Below are 13,444 nucleotides of genomic sequence, written 5' to 3' on the forward strand. Positions count from 1 at the left end.
CAAAGGTAGAATGGCAGCAACTTCATTTGCTCCAGTAGAGTTTCATCCGGGATTAATTTAGCCCACTATTGTTTGCAAATGATGGATGTCCTATTTAATTCAGACTCAATAGAAAAACAACAGAGTGAACCAGACCAACCACAGTGAGGTACAAGGAAACAATTACGGCAATCATCCCCATCCTCAAGATGTGCTAAAATAAAGGTTGGAGAAATTATCGGCAAGTTGGGTTAATAGCAATACTGGGAAAAATACTCCAAGCAATAAGTAGAAAATTGGTGTGGAAGAAGATGCAAGAGAACATATTAATTAATTGAAAACAACAAAAGTGTACTTGAACAAGACCAGATAATATAAATATAGAACAGGTTCCAGTGACGTTGCCCAGCTGCTCTCTAGGGTGGGCTCCTTCATCTTGAATAGTTTTATAGAAGAGAGAATTTGAACAGGAGTAACATGTTTGCTGAAATACCCTCTTCTATACAACTATTCAAGGTGCAGTAGTTCTATTCCATTTTGCATCTAGTCCCCCAAAACCAATCACTTTAAAAAAAGTCTAATTGATTTCAGTGGGAGAATTAAGTACATGTGCAAAGGTAAAGGGGACCCCTGACCATTAGGTCCAGTCGTGGCCAACTCTGGGGTTGCGGTGCTCATCTCACTTTACTGGTCGAGGGAGCCGGGCGTACAGCTTCCGGGTCATGTGGCCAGCATGACTAAGCCGCTTCTGGTGAACCAGAGCAGCACACGGAAACGCCGTTTACCTTCCCACCGGAGCGGTACCTATTTATCTACTTGCACTTTGACGTGCTTTCGAACTGCTAGGTTGGCAGGAGCAGGGACCAAGCAACGGGAGCTCACCCCATCACAGGGATTCGAACCGCCAACCTTCTGATCGGCAAGTCCTAGGCTCTGTGGTTTAACCCACAGTGCCACCAACGTCCCTAAGTACATGTATAGTTTTCTCCTATTCAGATCAGCAGGACTTACAAGTGCTTAGCACACAGAATATTAAAATATGCCAAATTCAGGTTAGGTCGTGTAATCCAAAGCCAGAACTGAAAAACCATCCTCTTGCTTCCAAAGGGTAGAGCCTATTGAAGGGTAAAATTTCATTTTAAATCCAGTTTCCCATATTTCCACATCAGTTTGCATTTTCTTAAGTTCTCAGCATTTTAGGGTCCAATTCTCTTAATATACACATTTATGTATGCGATTGTGCCCAATATAGTCATTTTTGGGAATCAGTTTTCTGAAATATTTTTGTATGTCATTTTCACTGTACACATTTTTATGTGTGCTTTACCCACGTATAAGCATTTTGGACACATTACTTGGCTGAAGATTGTTGATATCCATCTGTCTCGAAAGACAATGGAGTGTGTTTCCAGGGGTGAAGTCAAATTGCTGCCTTAGCAGTACTGAAGTGACCTCCCTGAGGCACAACCCAGGGCTGTGTGTATGGAGGTCCTGGGCTATGCTACCCAGGTGACAAGATTCTCCTTCTTGGTATTACAGAACACCTCTAGTCATCACATACAGCTCCCAAGTTAAAACAGTACAACGCACCATCAGAGATCTACAACCTCTCCTGGACAATGACAGTTCTCTTTCTCAAGCTCTGGGAGGAAGACCTTTCATTGCCTACAGACAGCCACCCAATCTTAAACAACTCCTAACCCACAATAATACCACAACCAGACTTAACACAGACACTGGCACCAGAGCCTGCAATAAACCCAGATGCCAACTTTGCTGCCACATACACCCGGACAACACCATTACTGGCCCCAACAACATCACACATACCATCTCGGGACTATTTAATTGCTCATCGTCTAACATTGTGTATGCCATCAAATGCCAACAGTGTCCTTCAGCTCTCTATATTGGACAAACAGGCCAAACCTTACGCCAAAGAATAAACGGACATAAATCTGACATCAAGAATCACAAAACAGAGAAACCAGTAGGAGAACACTTCAATCTCCCAGGACATTCTATACAAGATCTCAAAGTAGCTGTTTTACTACAAAGGAATTTCAGAAACAGACTGGAAAGAGAAGCTGCTGAATTACAACTCATTACCAAACTCAAAACAATGGAAAAACCTGGGTTGAACAAAGACATTGGATTCTTATCTCACTATACATGACTATACCATTTCTCACCTTCTCACCCCTTGCCTTTTCCTGTAAGACCTATTACAGTCGTTAAGAGTCGTCAACAGGCTCTCCCAGCTATCTGCCTATCTCCCATTCCCACCACCCTTCTGAGTAACACCCCTCCCCACCTTCTCACTATATAGAAGGATCTGGCAACTTCTGTTTCAGTGTATCTGAAGAAGTGTGCATGCACACGAAAGCTCATACCAAGAACTAACTTAGTTGGTCTTTAAGGTGCTATTGGAAGGAATTTTTTTTATTTTGACTATGGCAGACCAACACGGCTACCTATCTACTACTGGAACCATGGAAGGCACCACATTGAGCCGCATGAAATGGAAGTCCATCAACCTCACCAAGAAACTTGCACAGGTACAGACTGATATCTTCTTTCTTACTAAATGCAAGAACCTGGACATTATACCCAAGGGTCTTAGAATTAAGAACCCTCTACAATCCACGTATCCCACTGAATATGCAAGAAAACTATGCAACACTTTCTCTAAGAAGCTGCTCAAACATCTGATCAGCGTTCTCTACTCTAAACAGAAGCTAATAAAGGAGGAACTCCTTGTATTAGACAACTCTATCAGGAACCACCAAGCTTGGCAAGAGTTCCAAAAGGAAAAACAAAACATTTACCACTCTCAACTGGAGCTACTGAAAAAACAGAAAAACAAGAAACTCTCTAACCTTTCCAACCTACAGGCTACTAATCAAAACAAGATCAACAATATTGTCAATCTCTCACAACAAGCACTCAGCCCAGCCGAGGAATCAGTCCTTTCACGTGGACTGTCATTCTGCCCTGCCAAATCCCCACACATGATTCAGTTCTACGGGGACTTGGAAGCATTTTTCCGCCGTTTACGCCTGAAGGAGTATTTTCAACACACACAACAACAAGACAAATCAGAACAAACAACAACTTCACAACACAACACCTCTCAACCCACTGGAGAACAACAACCACCCTCCCAACAGAACACCGACCACCAACTACCACCGAAAAAGTGTTACACAAAAAGGGACTCCACATGGACCCCTCCTGATGGACGCAATACCACACTGGACTTGTACATTGACTGCTTCCGCCACAGAATCCAAACAGATGTGACCAGAAAACACCATCGCTTACAACAAAATCTAAACCATGCTGAAAGGAGAGCCATAGATAATCTCAGAAACAACCCAGACATTATAATTAAAGAAGCAGACAAAGGTGGAGCTGTCGTCATCATGAACAAAACTGACTACATTCAGGAGGCTCACAGACAACTTTCCAATACCGCCTTTTACACAAAATTGGACTCAGACCCCACACAAGAATACAAGAAAGAACTAAACAAGATTGTTAAGGAGCTACCCCCACACATCCAAGAACAGATCCTCACCAACACACCAACAGAACCTCGACCAGGAACTTTCTATCTTCTACCTAAAATACACAAACCAGGAAACCCAGGACGCCCCATCATTTCAGGTATTGGCACTGTTACAGTGGGTGTCTCCGGTTATATGGACTCTGTTCTGAAACCATATGCCATCAGTGCTCCCAGCTATGTACGTGACACCACAGATTTTCTGAGGAAAATACAATCTTTAAATAATCTTCCCAACAATACCATACTAGCTACTATGGATGTGGAATCTCTATATACCAACATCCCACACAACGATGGTTTACAAGCTATAAGGAACACCATTTCAGATAAAACCACAGCGGACCTTGCCACCAAACTCTGCCAATTTGTCCTTACCCACAACAACTTCAAATTCGGTGATGACCTGTTCCTTCAGATCAGCGGCACAGCAATGGGCACCCGCATGGCCCCACAGTATGCCAACATCTTCATGGCAGATTTAGAACAACGTTTCCTGAACTCCTACCCACTCAAACCTCTCTTGTACCTGCGATACATTGACGATATTTTTATCATCTGGACGGACACATGGTCAACAGACCCTGGACACCTTTCACCAGAAATTTAATGATTTTCACCCCACAATCAACCTTACAATGAATCAATCTATGCAAGAAATACATTTTTTGGACACTACTATAAAAATACAGGATGGGCGCATAGACACCACCTTATACCGCAAACCAACTGACCGACAAACATATCTACATGCCTCCAGCTACCATCCCAAACATACCAAACAGTCCATTGTATACAGCCAGGCACTACGTTACAGCCGCATCTGTTCCAACTCTACAGACAGAGACTCTCACCTAAGAGATCTACAGCAAACCTTCTCAGAACTAAAATACCCAGCAGATGAAGTTAGACAACAGATCAACAGAGCCAGACTGATACCCAGAGAGAACTTGCTGCAAGACAGACCCAAAAAAGAAAATAACAGAACACCTCTAGTCATCACATACAGCTCCCAAGTTAAAACAGTACAACGCATCATCAGAGATCTACAACCTCTCCTGGACAATGACAGTTCTCTTTCTCAAGCTCTGGGAGGAAGACCTTTCATTGCCTACAGACAGCCACCCAATCTTAAACAACTCCTAACCCACAATAATACCACAACCAGACTTAACACAGACACTGGCACCAGAGCCTGCAATAAACCCAGATGCCAACTTTGCTGCCACATACACCCGGACAACACCATTACTGGCCCCAACAACATCACACATACCATCTCGGGACTATTTAATTGCTCATCGTCTAACATTGTGTATGCCATCAAATGCCAACAGTGTCCTTCAGCTCTCTATATTGGACAAACAGGCCAAACCTTACGCCAAAGAATAAACGGACATAAATCTGACATCAAGAATCACAAAACAGAGAAACCAGTAGGAGAACACTTCAATCTCCCAGGACATTCTATACAAGATCTCAAAGTAGCTGTTTTACTACAAAGGAATTTCAGAAACAGACTGGAAAGAGAAGCTGCTGAATTACAACTCATTACCAAACTCAAAACAATGGAAAAACCTGGGTTGAACAAAGACATTGGATTCTTATCTCACTATACATGACTATACCATTTCTCACCTTCTCACCCCTTGCCTTTTCCTGTAAGACCTATTACAGTCGTTAAGAGTCGTCAACAGGCTCTCCCAGCTATCTGCCTATCTCCCATTCCCACCACCCTTCTGAGTAACACCCCTCCCCACCTTCTCACTATATAGAAGGATCTGGCAACTTCTGTTTCAGTGTATCTGAAGAATTGTGCATGCACACGAAAGCTCATACCAAGAACTAACTTAGTTGGTCTTTAAGGTGCTATTGGAAGGAATTTTTTTTATTTTGGTATTACCAACATAGTCCAAAAGAAAACAGAGCAATATGTTTGGTACCAGCTTGGCTTCAGGAGTTGCTGTAGGAGGCATACAAGGCACTAGCCAAATGTCTTAAGGACACCACTCCCGATTTCTGTAGGGTTTACTCCTTAGCCTTTTCTTCTGAAGATAAACCACAAGGCAACAGAAGTTGTGATGTACTAAGCTTGGATCCTAGAATGCAACAACTGATTGGCTTGCAGGAAAAGACCAATCAGGCTCCAGGAGGAAGTTAATCAGCCTATTAGGCTGGTAGGATCGTGGAATGCAACAACTGATTGGCCTGCAGGAAAAGACCAATCAGGCTCCAGGAGGGAAGCAGAATCAGCCAATCAGACGGGACTCATTGTGTAAATAATGTATATAAAAGCCTGAGGTTTGAGGGGCAAGCCAATCACTGTTTTACAAGCTGCAATAAAGAGCATGAAATCACTACAGGACTCCAATTATATTTCAGAAGGTTAGGTTCAGAGTTAATAAATTGGCTAATAAAAGCAAGCCGGGAAGGGCTGGGTGATGGGCTCTGCGGGATGGTGAATGCTTCCCTCTGTGAGGGAACATTCCCTGATCCGCTGAAAGAGGCGGTCATTAAACCGCTTCTTAAAAAAAATCTTTAGACCCGGCCAGTATGGCCAACTATCGCCCAGTCTCAAATCTTCAATTCTTGGGCAAGGTGATTGAACGAGTGGTTGCAGAACAACTCCAGGCACGCCTGGAGGATGCGGACCATTTGGATCCCTTCCAATCGGGATTCAGGCCTCATCATGGGACTGAAACTGCCTTGGTCGCGCTGGTTGATGATCTCCGGCGAGCTAGGGACAAAGGTGAGAGCTGTTTCCTAGTTCTGCTGGATCTCTCAGCGGCCTTTGATACAATCGACCATAACATCCTTCTGGAGCGCCTAGAGGGGCTGGGAGCTGGGGGCACTGTTATACAGTGGTTTCACTCCTTCCGCCTGGGCCGTGTTCAGAAAGTGGTGGTGGGGGATGGGTGTTCAGACCCCTGGGCCCTCACTTGTGGGGTGCCTCAGGGTTCTGTCCTCTCCCCCATGCTTTTTAACATCTATATGAAGCCACTGGGAGAGATCATCAGGGGGTTTGGACTGGGTGTCCATCAATATGCAGATGATACCCAGCTCTACCTCTCTTTCAAATCAGAACCAGTGAAGGCAGTGAAGGTCCTGTGTGAGTGCCTGGAGGCGGTTGGAGGATGGATGGCGGCTAATGGATTGAGGTTGAATCCTGACAAGAGAGAAGTACTGTTTTTGGGGGACAGGGGGAGGGCTGGTGTGGAGGACTCCCTGGTCCTGAATGGGGTAACTGTACCCCTGAAGGACCAGGTGCGCAGCCTGGGAGTCATTTTGGACTCACAGCTGTCCATGGAGGCGCAGGTCAATTCTGTATCCAGGGCAGCTGTCTACCAACTCCACCTGGTACGCAGACTGAGACCCTACCTGCCCGCAGACTGTCTCGCCAGAGTGGTGCATGCTCTAGTTATCTCCCGCTTGGACTACTGCAATGCGCTCGACGTGGGGCTACCTTTGAAGGTGACCCGGAAACTACAACTAATCCAGAATGTGGCAGCTAGACTGGTGACTGGGGGAGGCTGCCGAGACCACATAACACCGGTTTTGAAAGACCTACATTGGCTCCCAGTACGTTTCCGAGCACAATTCAAAGTATTGGTGCTGACCTTTAAAGCCCTAAACGGCCTCGGCCCAGTATACCTGAAGGAGCGTCTCCACCCCCATCGTTCTACCCGGACACTGAGGTCCAGCGCCGAGGGCCTTCTGGCGGCTTCCTCATTGCGAGAAGCAAAGCTACAGGGAACCAGGCAGAGGGCCTTCTCGGTAGTGGCGCCCGCCCTGTGGAACGCCCTCCCATCCGATGTCAAAGCAATAAACAACTACCCAACATTCAGAAGACATCTTAAGGCAGCCCTGTTCAGGGAAGTTTTTAACGTGTGATATTTTAGTGTAATTTTGGTTTCTGTGGAAGCCGCCCAGAGTGGCTGGGGAAACCCAGCCAGATGGGCGGGCTACAAATAATAAATTATTATTATTATTATTATTATTATTATTATTATTATTATTATTATTATTATTATTAATTTTCCTTCTCTTTGATGGGCTTCCTTCCAAGATGGATGAGCTGCATCTGCCCCTCACTTCCCTCTACAGCACATGCAGAAACTGTCTTCTTGACCATTGGCCCCACCACAGTGGTACCTTGGTTCTCAAACTTTATCTGTTCCGGAAGTCTGTTCCAAAACCAAAGCATTCCAAAACCAAGGCATGCTTTCCCATAGAAAGCAATGCAAAATGGATTAATCCATTCCAGACTTTTAAAAACAACCCCTAAAACAGCAATTTAACATGAATTTTACTATCTAACGAAACCATTGATCCATAAAATAAACAATGTACTGCAGTCACACAATCAATCAATTAGTAGCTGAACTGGGTTCCACACAGTCACAAAAAACAAAAAAGAGGCTCAAAAACAAAAATGCAAAATAAATAGCAAAAACAGACAGACCTCAGCATAATACTCAAAACGGAAGTGTGGCACTCAAATTGGAAGCATAACGCTCAAATCAGAAGCGCAACACTCAAAACGGAGCACGTTAGGCTTCTGAAAACAAAGTTCACAAACCGGAACACTTACTTCCAGGTTTGCAGTGTTTGGGTTCCAAGTTGTTTGAGTACCGAGGCATTTGAGAACCAAGATACCACTGTATTGGTCTCTTCAGTCTCATCTTATTGGCTGGAGAACTGTATGGCAAAATTCAGAGAAGTGTGACTCTATCAGAAGTGAGGGAGAAGGCACCATAACAGGGCATTGATGTGATATGGCACTAAAGGCACCAGAGGGACCAAGAATTCTGACTGATGGGGCACAGTGAAGGCTGGTCCAAGCTCTGTATCTGTCTGAAAACCTGTATAGCAATGCCTAGGTACTGCTCCCACTCAGGCTGATGACAGAGAGACTTTGCAGCAGACAAAATAAAAAAAAATCCTTCCAGTAGCACCTTAAAGACCAACTAAGTTAGTTCTTGGTATGAGCTTTCATGTGCATGCACACTTCTTCAGATACACTGAAACAGAAGTTGTCAGACCCTTCTATATAGTGAGAAGGTGGGGAGGGGTATTACTCAGAAGGGTGGTGGGAATGGGAGATTGGCAGATAGCTGAGATGAGCCTGTTGACGACTCTTAACGACTGTAATAGGTCTTACAGGAAAAGGCAAGGGGTGAGAAGGTGAGAAATGGCTTCGTCATGTATAGTGAGATAAGAATCCAATGTCTTTGTTCAGACCAGGTCTCTCCATGGTTTTAAGTTTGGTAATGAGTTGCAATTCAGCAGCTTCTCTTTCCAGTCTATTTCTGAAATTCCTTTGTAGTAAAACAGCTACTTTGAGATCTTGTATAGAATATATAGAATGTCCTGGGAGATTGAAGTGTTCTCCTACTGGTTTGCAGCAGACGTGAGATTTGTGACTCTGCCTTTCCCTTTCCCTTCCCCTCCCCTCCTACATGCAGCAAGCATGCCTTTTGTAAGAAAGTGCTGAGCACGCAAAGAGGCTGTAAAGAAAAAGAATCTTGGCATTCATTTCTCATTCCAGTGATATCTCTAATAAGAAGTTCAACCAAATCTGACTGCAGCTCTGGATAAACAGTTCTGCGTTAATAAATACAAATTTGTTCTATGCCCAGCTCGTTAATCATGGAAGAACAGAGCTTACAGCATTGACACATTTAAACAAAAGGGTCTTTTCTTTGCAGATCTCACAACATAACTCTGGTGGAATTAGGATTCCCGCCCCCTTCATGTTAAATGAACAATATTACATCAGCATCGTGTTACACAGAAGTGTTGGGTGTGCGCACATCAGTCACTGTTGACTCTGCATCGCTGCTTGGAGAAAATGCATCTTGGGCAAAGATGTATTCCAGCTTTCGAGAACACCAAGGTGTCCGAGGCTTCACTGCTAGACACAGAAGCTCAAGATCTGTAGCTTAAGAACTTTCAAAGACCTATATAGTACCTATATTTGTGTCTCCAAGTTGGCTTTTTTACTGCTGGGGAGGAAGACCTATGAGTCTCCTTGGAAGAACTTCTAAAGTGCATTTCAATTTCTGACTTAGCAAACAGATGTGCGAACACATGCTGCCAGACTACTCCCCATTGAATATACATGAACAGCTGCTGAAAAACATATGTCACCCTAGTTTCAGCATCAACAGCAAACTGAAGAAGTGTACTTGTATTGGCTTGATAGCATATAGCCATCACTATCACCGCCAGCATAATTTGATAAATAATGTAGGTGTCAATTAAAGATCCCTTATCTGTATAGTCATACCTCGTGTTACGTTCAGTTCAGGTTACGTCTTTTCAGGTTGCATCCCGCGGCGACCCAGAAGTACTGGAAAGGTTTACTTCCGGGTTTCGCCGCTCGTGCATGCGCACTCAAAATGACGTCATGCACATGCGCAGAAGCGGCGAATCGCAACCCACACACTTCATTCATGTTCATGTTGTGAACAGGACTCCGGAACGGATCCCGTTCGCAACCAGAGGTACCACTGTATTTTGTTTTAATGCTAACCATATACCCACCGTTACCTATGATGGGTTGTAGTGCACAGCCACGGCTTATACACTTGCAAGCAGGCCTGTGATGGGGTTGGGTGCTATGCACTCCTATAACCTTATGCAGACATTCAGCACCGCGTAGATTCCCGCCTGTCCGCCCACGCGGCGTCCGCTACAGATGAAGGCTACGTCGACGCGTGATTCCCCAGCCCAAACCCATTGTTGGGAGGGCTTCAGAGGCTGCCGGAGCGGGGTGGGTGGCGGTGTCCGCGAAATACTAGGGCAGATCACAACCCACATGGAGTGCCCAGACCCTACTACGTCAGGGAGGTCTGCCTGAGCCTCAAAAACCACGGGATTCTCGTGGGATGCTCAGCATAGCGTGTGCTGGACTCAGCTTAAGATGTGAGCAACTTTCTCTTTCTGCGCTCTTTCCCTGCGGTTTCTACAAATCTGTGCGTTTCACTCCGAGCACCCCTACGCCAGCATCCTGCCTTCCTTGCAACTGGGGTGGTAGAAACACAAACACGAGTGGGAAACAAATACGCAGGATTTTTCAACTTTGCAAACGGCACTTTCCGGGTCTGTCTTTCTTCACTGGTCGCTCTCTCCCTCCCCTCTAATAAGTTATGGAGAACAAGCTGTCCCCTGACCTAAACGCGGTGGGGGATCCAAAGCGCACCTGAAACAGATCGACCCCCTTCCCCGCAGCGGTAGGGACAGGAAGCGGGAGCCTCGGGCGGCGTTAACAAGCGGAACGGGCGGAGGCGTGTCCATCGACAGCGATTTCATTAGCGGCGCTGCTGGGCTGCGCTGGACGGGGAGGGGGCGGCGAGGAAGCGGGTCTGAGCCGAGGCTGATTCATTCACGTGTTGGGAGGGGAAGTGGGGCGGGGGGAGAAGCGAGGCCCAGAACTAGGGGCTCTCCCAGGAGGGAGCGGGGCGGGTGGAGTGTGAGCTGGAGGGGAACGCAGCCGCGCAACGAGCAGCCGCCCTGGCTATAAATCCAGGGGGGCGAAGCCAAACGGATCCAAGCCTTAGGACAGTCCTGCGCGCAGCCACCCAAGGGACTGAGGCTGCTGCCGCCGCCGCCTTCTCGCAGCAGCAGCAATAGTAGCTGCAACACGCCCAGGAAGGTGAGACGCGCGTGGCTTCCCCAGGGTGGAGGTTCGTGGATGCCGAGCTGCCCAGCCCGGCCGAGAGACAGAGAAGAGACCGAGAGAGAAGAGAGGGAGAAATCCGCAGTTGCACAGCCACTTCCAGCGCATCCTGCCGAGCCTTGCAAGTTTCTCCTCTCGCCTTGTAAGTTTCCTCCTCCTTCCACGCGTCTCTGTGCTGTTCCCTTTCCCCTCCTGCCCTACCAACTCCTGAAATTTGGTTTTTCTTCCTTCTTGCCCACATGCAAACTGCTGCCTTGATTGTATTTATTATCATTATTTGTTATCACCGTCCCTGGAGGGAAAGTTTCCTCCACCACCCCTTTCCTTCTGAGAAAGGCTTTTCCCTCTTGCTTCCCATTTCACATGAGAGAGCTGAAAGTTTTCTGGCATAGACTCCAACGGCGTGATTTCTAAATCTCACAAGCCCTAAGGAAATACGTGGGACTCAAGGATGGGTGTGTGTGTGTGTGTGTGTGTGTGTGTGTAGAGCTATAGAACAGGACCTTTTCTTTTCTTTAATGCTTTTTGGAGAATAACTGGCAATCCTGTGATTTTTGTATGCATGCAAAAGCATATTTGAGTACTGTATAGGCACAAAACTAAGCCCTCTTTTATATACATATAGTTAAGCACATACTTAACCCTACTCTCTTCCACTCAGTCATCAAAGTCAATGGCATTTAAAGATACTTAACCATTGCTAGGATCAGGCATTATTCTTTGGAAAGTTTATTGCTATCACATCATGCTTTGCCTCAGATACTCAGTTTGTTCCATGCTTCATCAAAAGAGCGATGAAAGTGTATCCGTGGTTTTCCAAACTCTCCTAACAGAGTGTGCATGTGGAAGGAATGCCTTGTTTACACTGTGCTGAAAGTGCAACTCCCTTAATTACTGCTAAAAGCAATAGTTTTAACAAGCAGAGTCCACAAGGAAGACCGATTGCTTGTTCCAAGGACACCTCTTTGAAACGATGCCACAGATTTATCTGCTTGCAGAAGATAGAGGGCTTGTGCACTCACAAGTCCTGTCATGTGAATCCTCTCATATTTCTTGTCAACAGGTCTAAGGCACCATTTAACAGAATCAGCGACAGACCTACCGCAAGCCGACAACTTTCCAGCTTATTTCTAGCAACTTTCCAATTTATTGCTAGCAACTACTAGAGGCCAAGTCAAGCCATAACTTTGACTTGACAAATCAGTTAAGGGGAACAAACTGAACTGGCAAGACCTGTCCTATTTTCCACAACTTTCAAAATAATGTTTCTACTAGGTTTATATTGACTCTAAATTGCCCCTCTGTTTCTGTTAGATTCCTGCTTCCTTACAGAATGAATTTTGTTGGCATCCGTGCAAGGGTCAGAGTTTAATCATACTTACGGTGCAATCCTAGGCATGTTGGCTTGGAAGTTGAATGCCCCATTGTATTCACCAGGGCTTTAATCCCTGGTGCGTGTGCATAGGATCGTAGCCATAACCCTGTGCATCATCAGCAACTTGGTACAAAGTCTGTATCCTCAGTAAACAAGCATACAAAACCTCAGAGCACATTAAGTCAAAGTTTGTTCTTATGTCCATCTGGTAGCAATGGTTACTGTTGCAGCAGATCAGGTTTCTACTATGTTGCACAGGGAACATCCGGGACCACAGAGAGTTTGCATGGCAACTCCATATTTCAGACATTACCCACATTTCAGACATTACCTGACCATGCAAACAGTGAACTGCAAAGCAAGGACCAGTTGTCAGTCGTTGTGAAGTTGCTGTGAAGCCTGAGTAATACAACAGGATGGTCTCTGATATGTGTCAAGTAGCTTCAATATAAACACTGTGTGCTGTGTGATACGTGCAAATAAATATGCACCAAAGATCAAATGCCATTCCTTTATACCTCTGCCCTTAATCCGAAATTAATAGTGTTGCACCACCAGTACAGTTGGCAGCAGAATATGTCCCATGACCTTTCGGATGGAGCTGTGACGCTCCAACAAGAAGCTGACATTTTATTTTTAAGGCAAGGTTAAGGGAAATGCCTGCAAATAACAATAATCATGCAGAGATCATTTTAGATTTCTGAAAATGTCACAGGCAAGATGTCGATCCCTCTTTAAGTGTGTAAAGTGGAATGTGTGTGGACATCAAAAGGACTGAAATGGGGAAGGGGTGATGTATCAGGTGAGGGCAATGGCGGAGACTTCATACACTTGGAGACCC

The 13,444-nt window shown here is 45.5% G+C and overlaps 1 protein-coding gene and 1 long non-coding RNA gene across 3 annotated transcripts in view; one reads left to right on the plus strand and one right to left on the minus strand.

Moving 5' to 3' along the window:
• Positions 1–10,856, minus strand: part of LOC310707523 — a 48,307-nt gene extending 37,451 nt beyond the window's left edge. The window contains exons 1-2 of one of the 2 annotated variants that reach the window (XR_014526539.1): positions 10,752–10,856; positions 8,139–8,245 (exon numbers count right to left, since the gene is read on the minus strand). This is a non-coding gene — a long non-coding RNA (uncharacterized lncRNA). Of the gene's footprint in view, positions 1–8,138; positions 8,246–10,722 lie in introns of both variants that reach the window. The other variant, XR_014526540.1, reaches the window with a different exon arrangement.
• A 61-nt stretch (positions 10,857–10,917) lies between these two features.
• The window catches only part of AGTR1 (angiotensin II receptor type 1), a 44,710-nt gene continuing 42,183 nt past the window's right edge, over positions 10,918–13,444 (plus strand). Inside the window, exon 1 of the mRNA XM_083504506.1 lies at positions 10,918–11,370. The gene's annotated coding sequence lies outside the window, so the exon portion shown is untranslated. The remainder of the gene's footprint in view (positions 11,371–13,444) is intronic.

Source organism: Podarcis liolepis (assembly GCF_965112155.1).
Source record: "Podarcis liolepis genome assembly, chromosome: 5".
Lineage (NCBI taxonomy): Eukaryota > Metazoa > Chordata > Lepidosauria > Squamata > Lacertidae > Podarcis > Podarcis liolepis.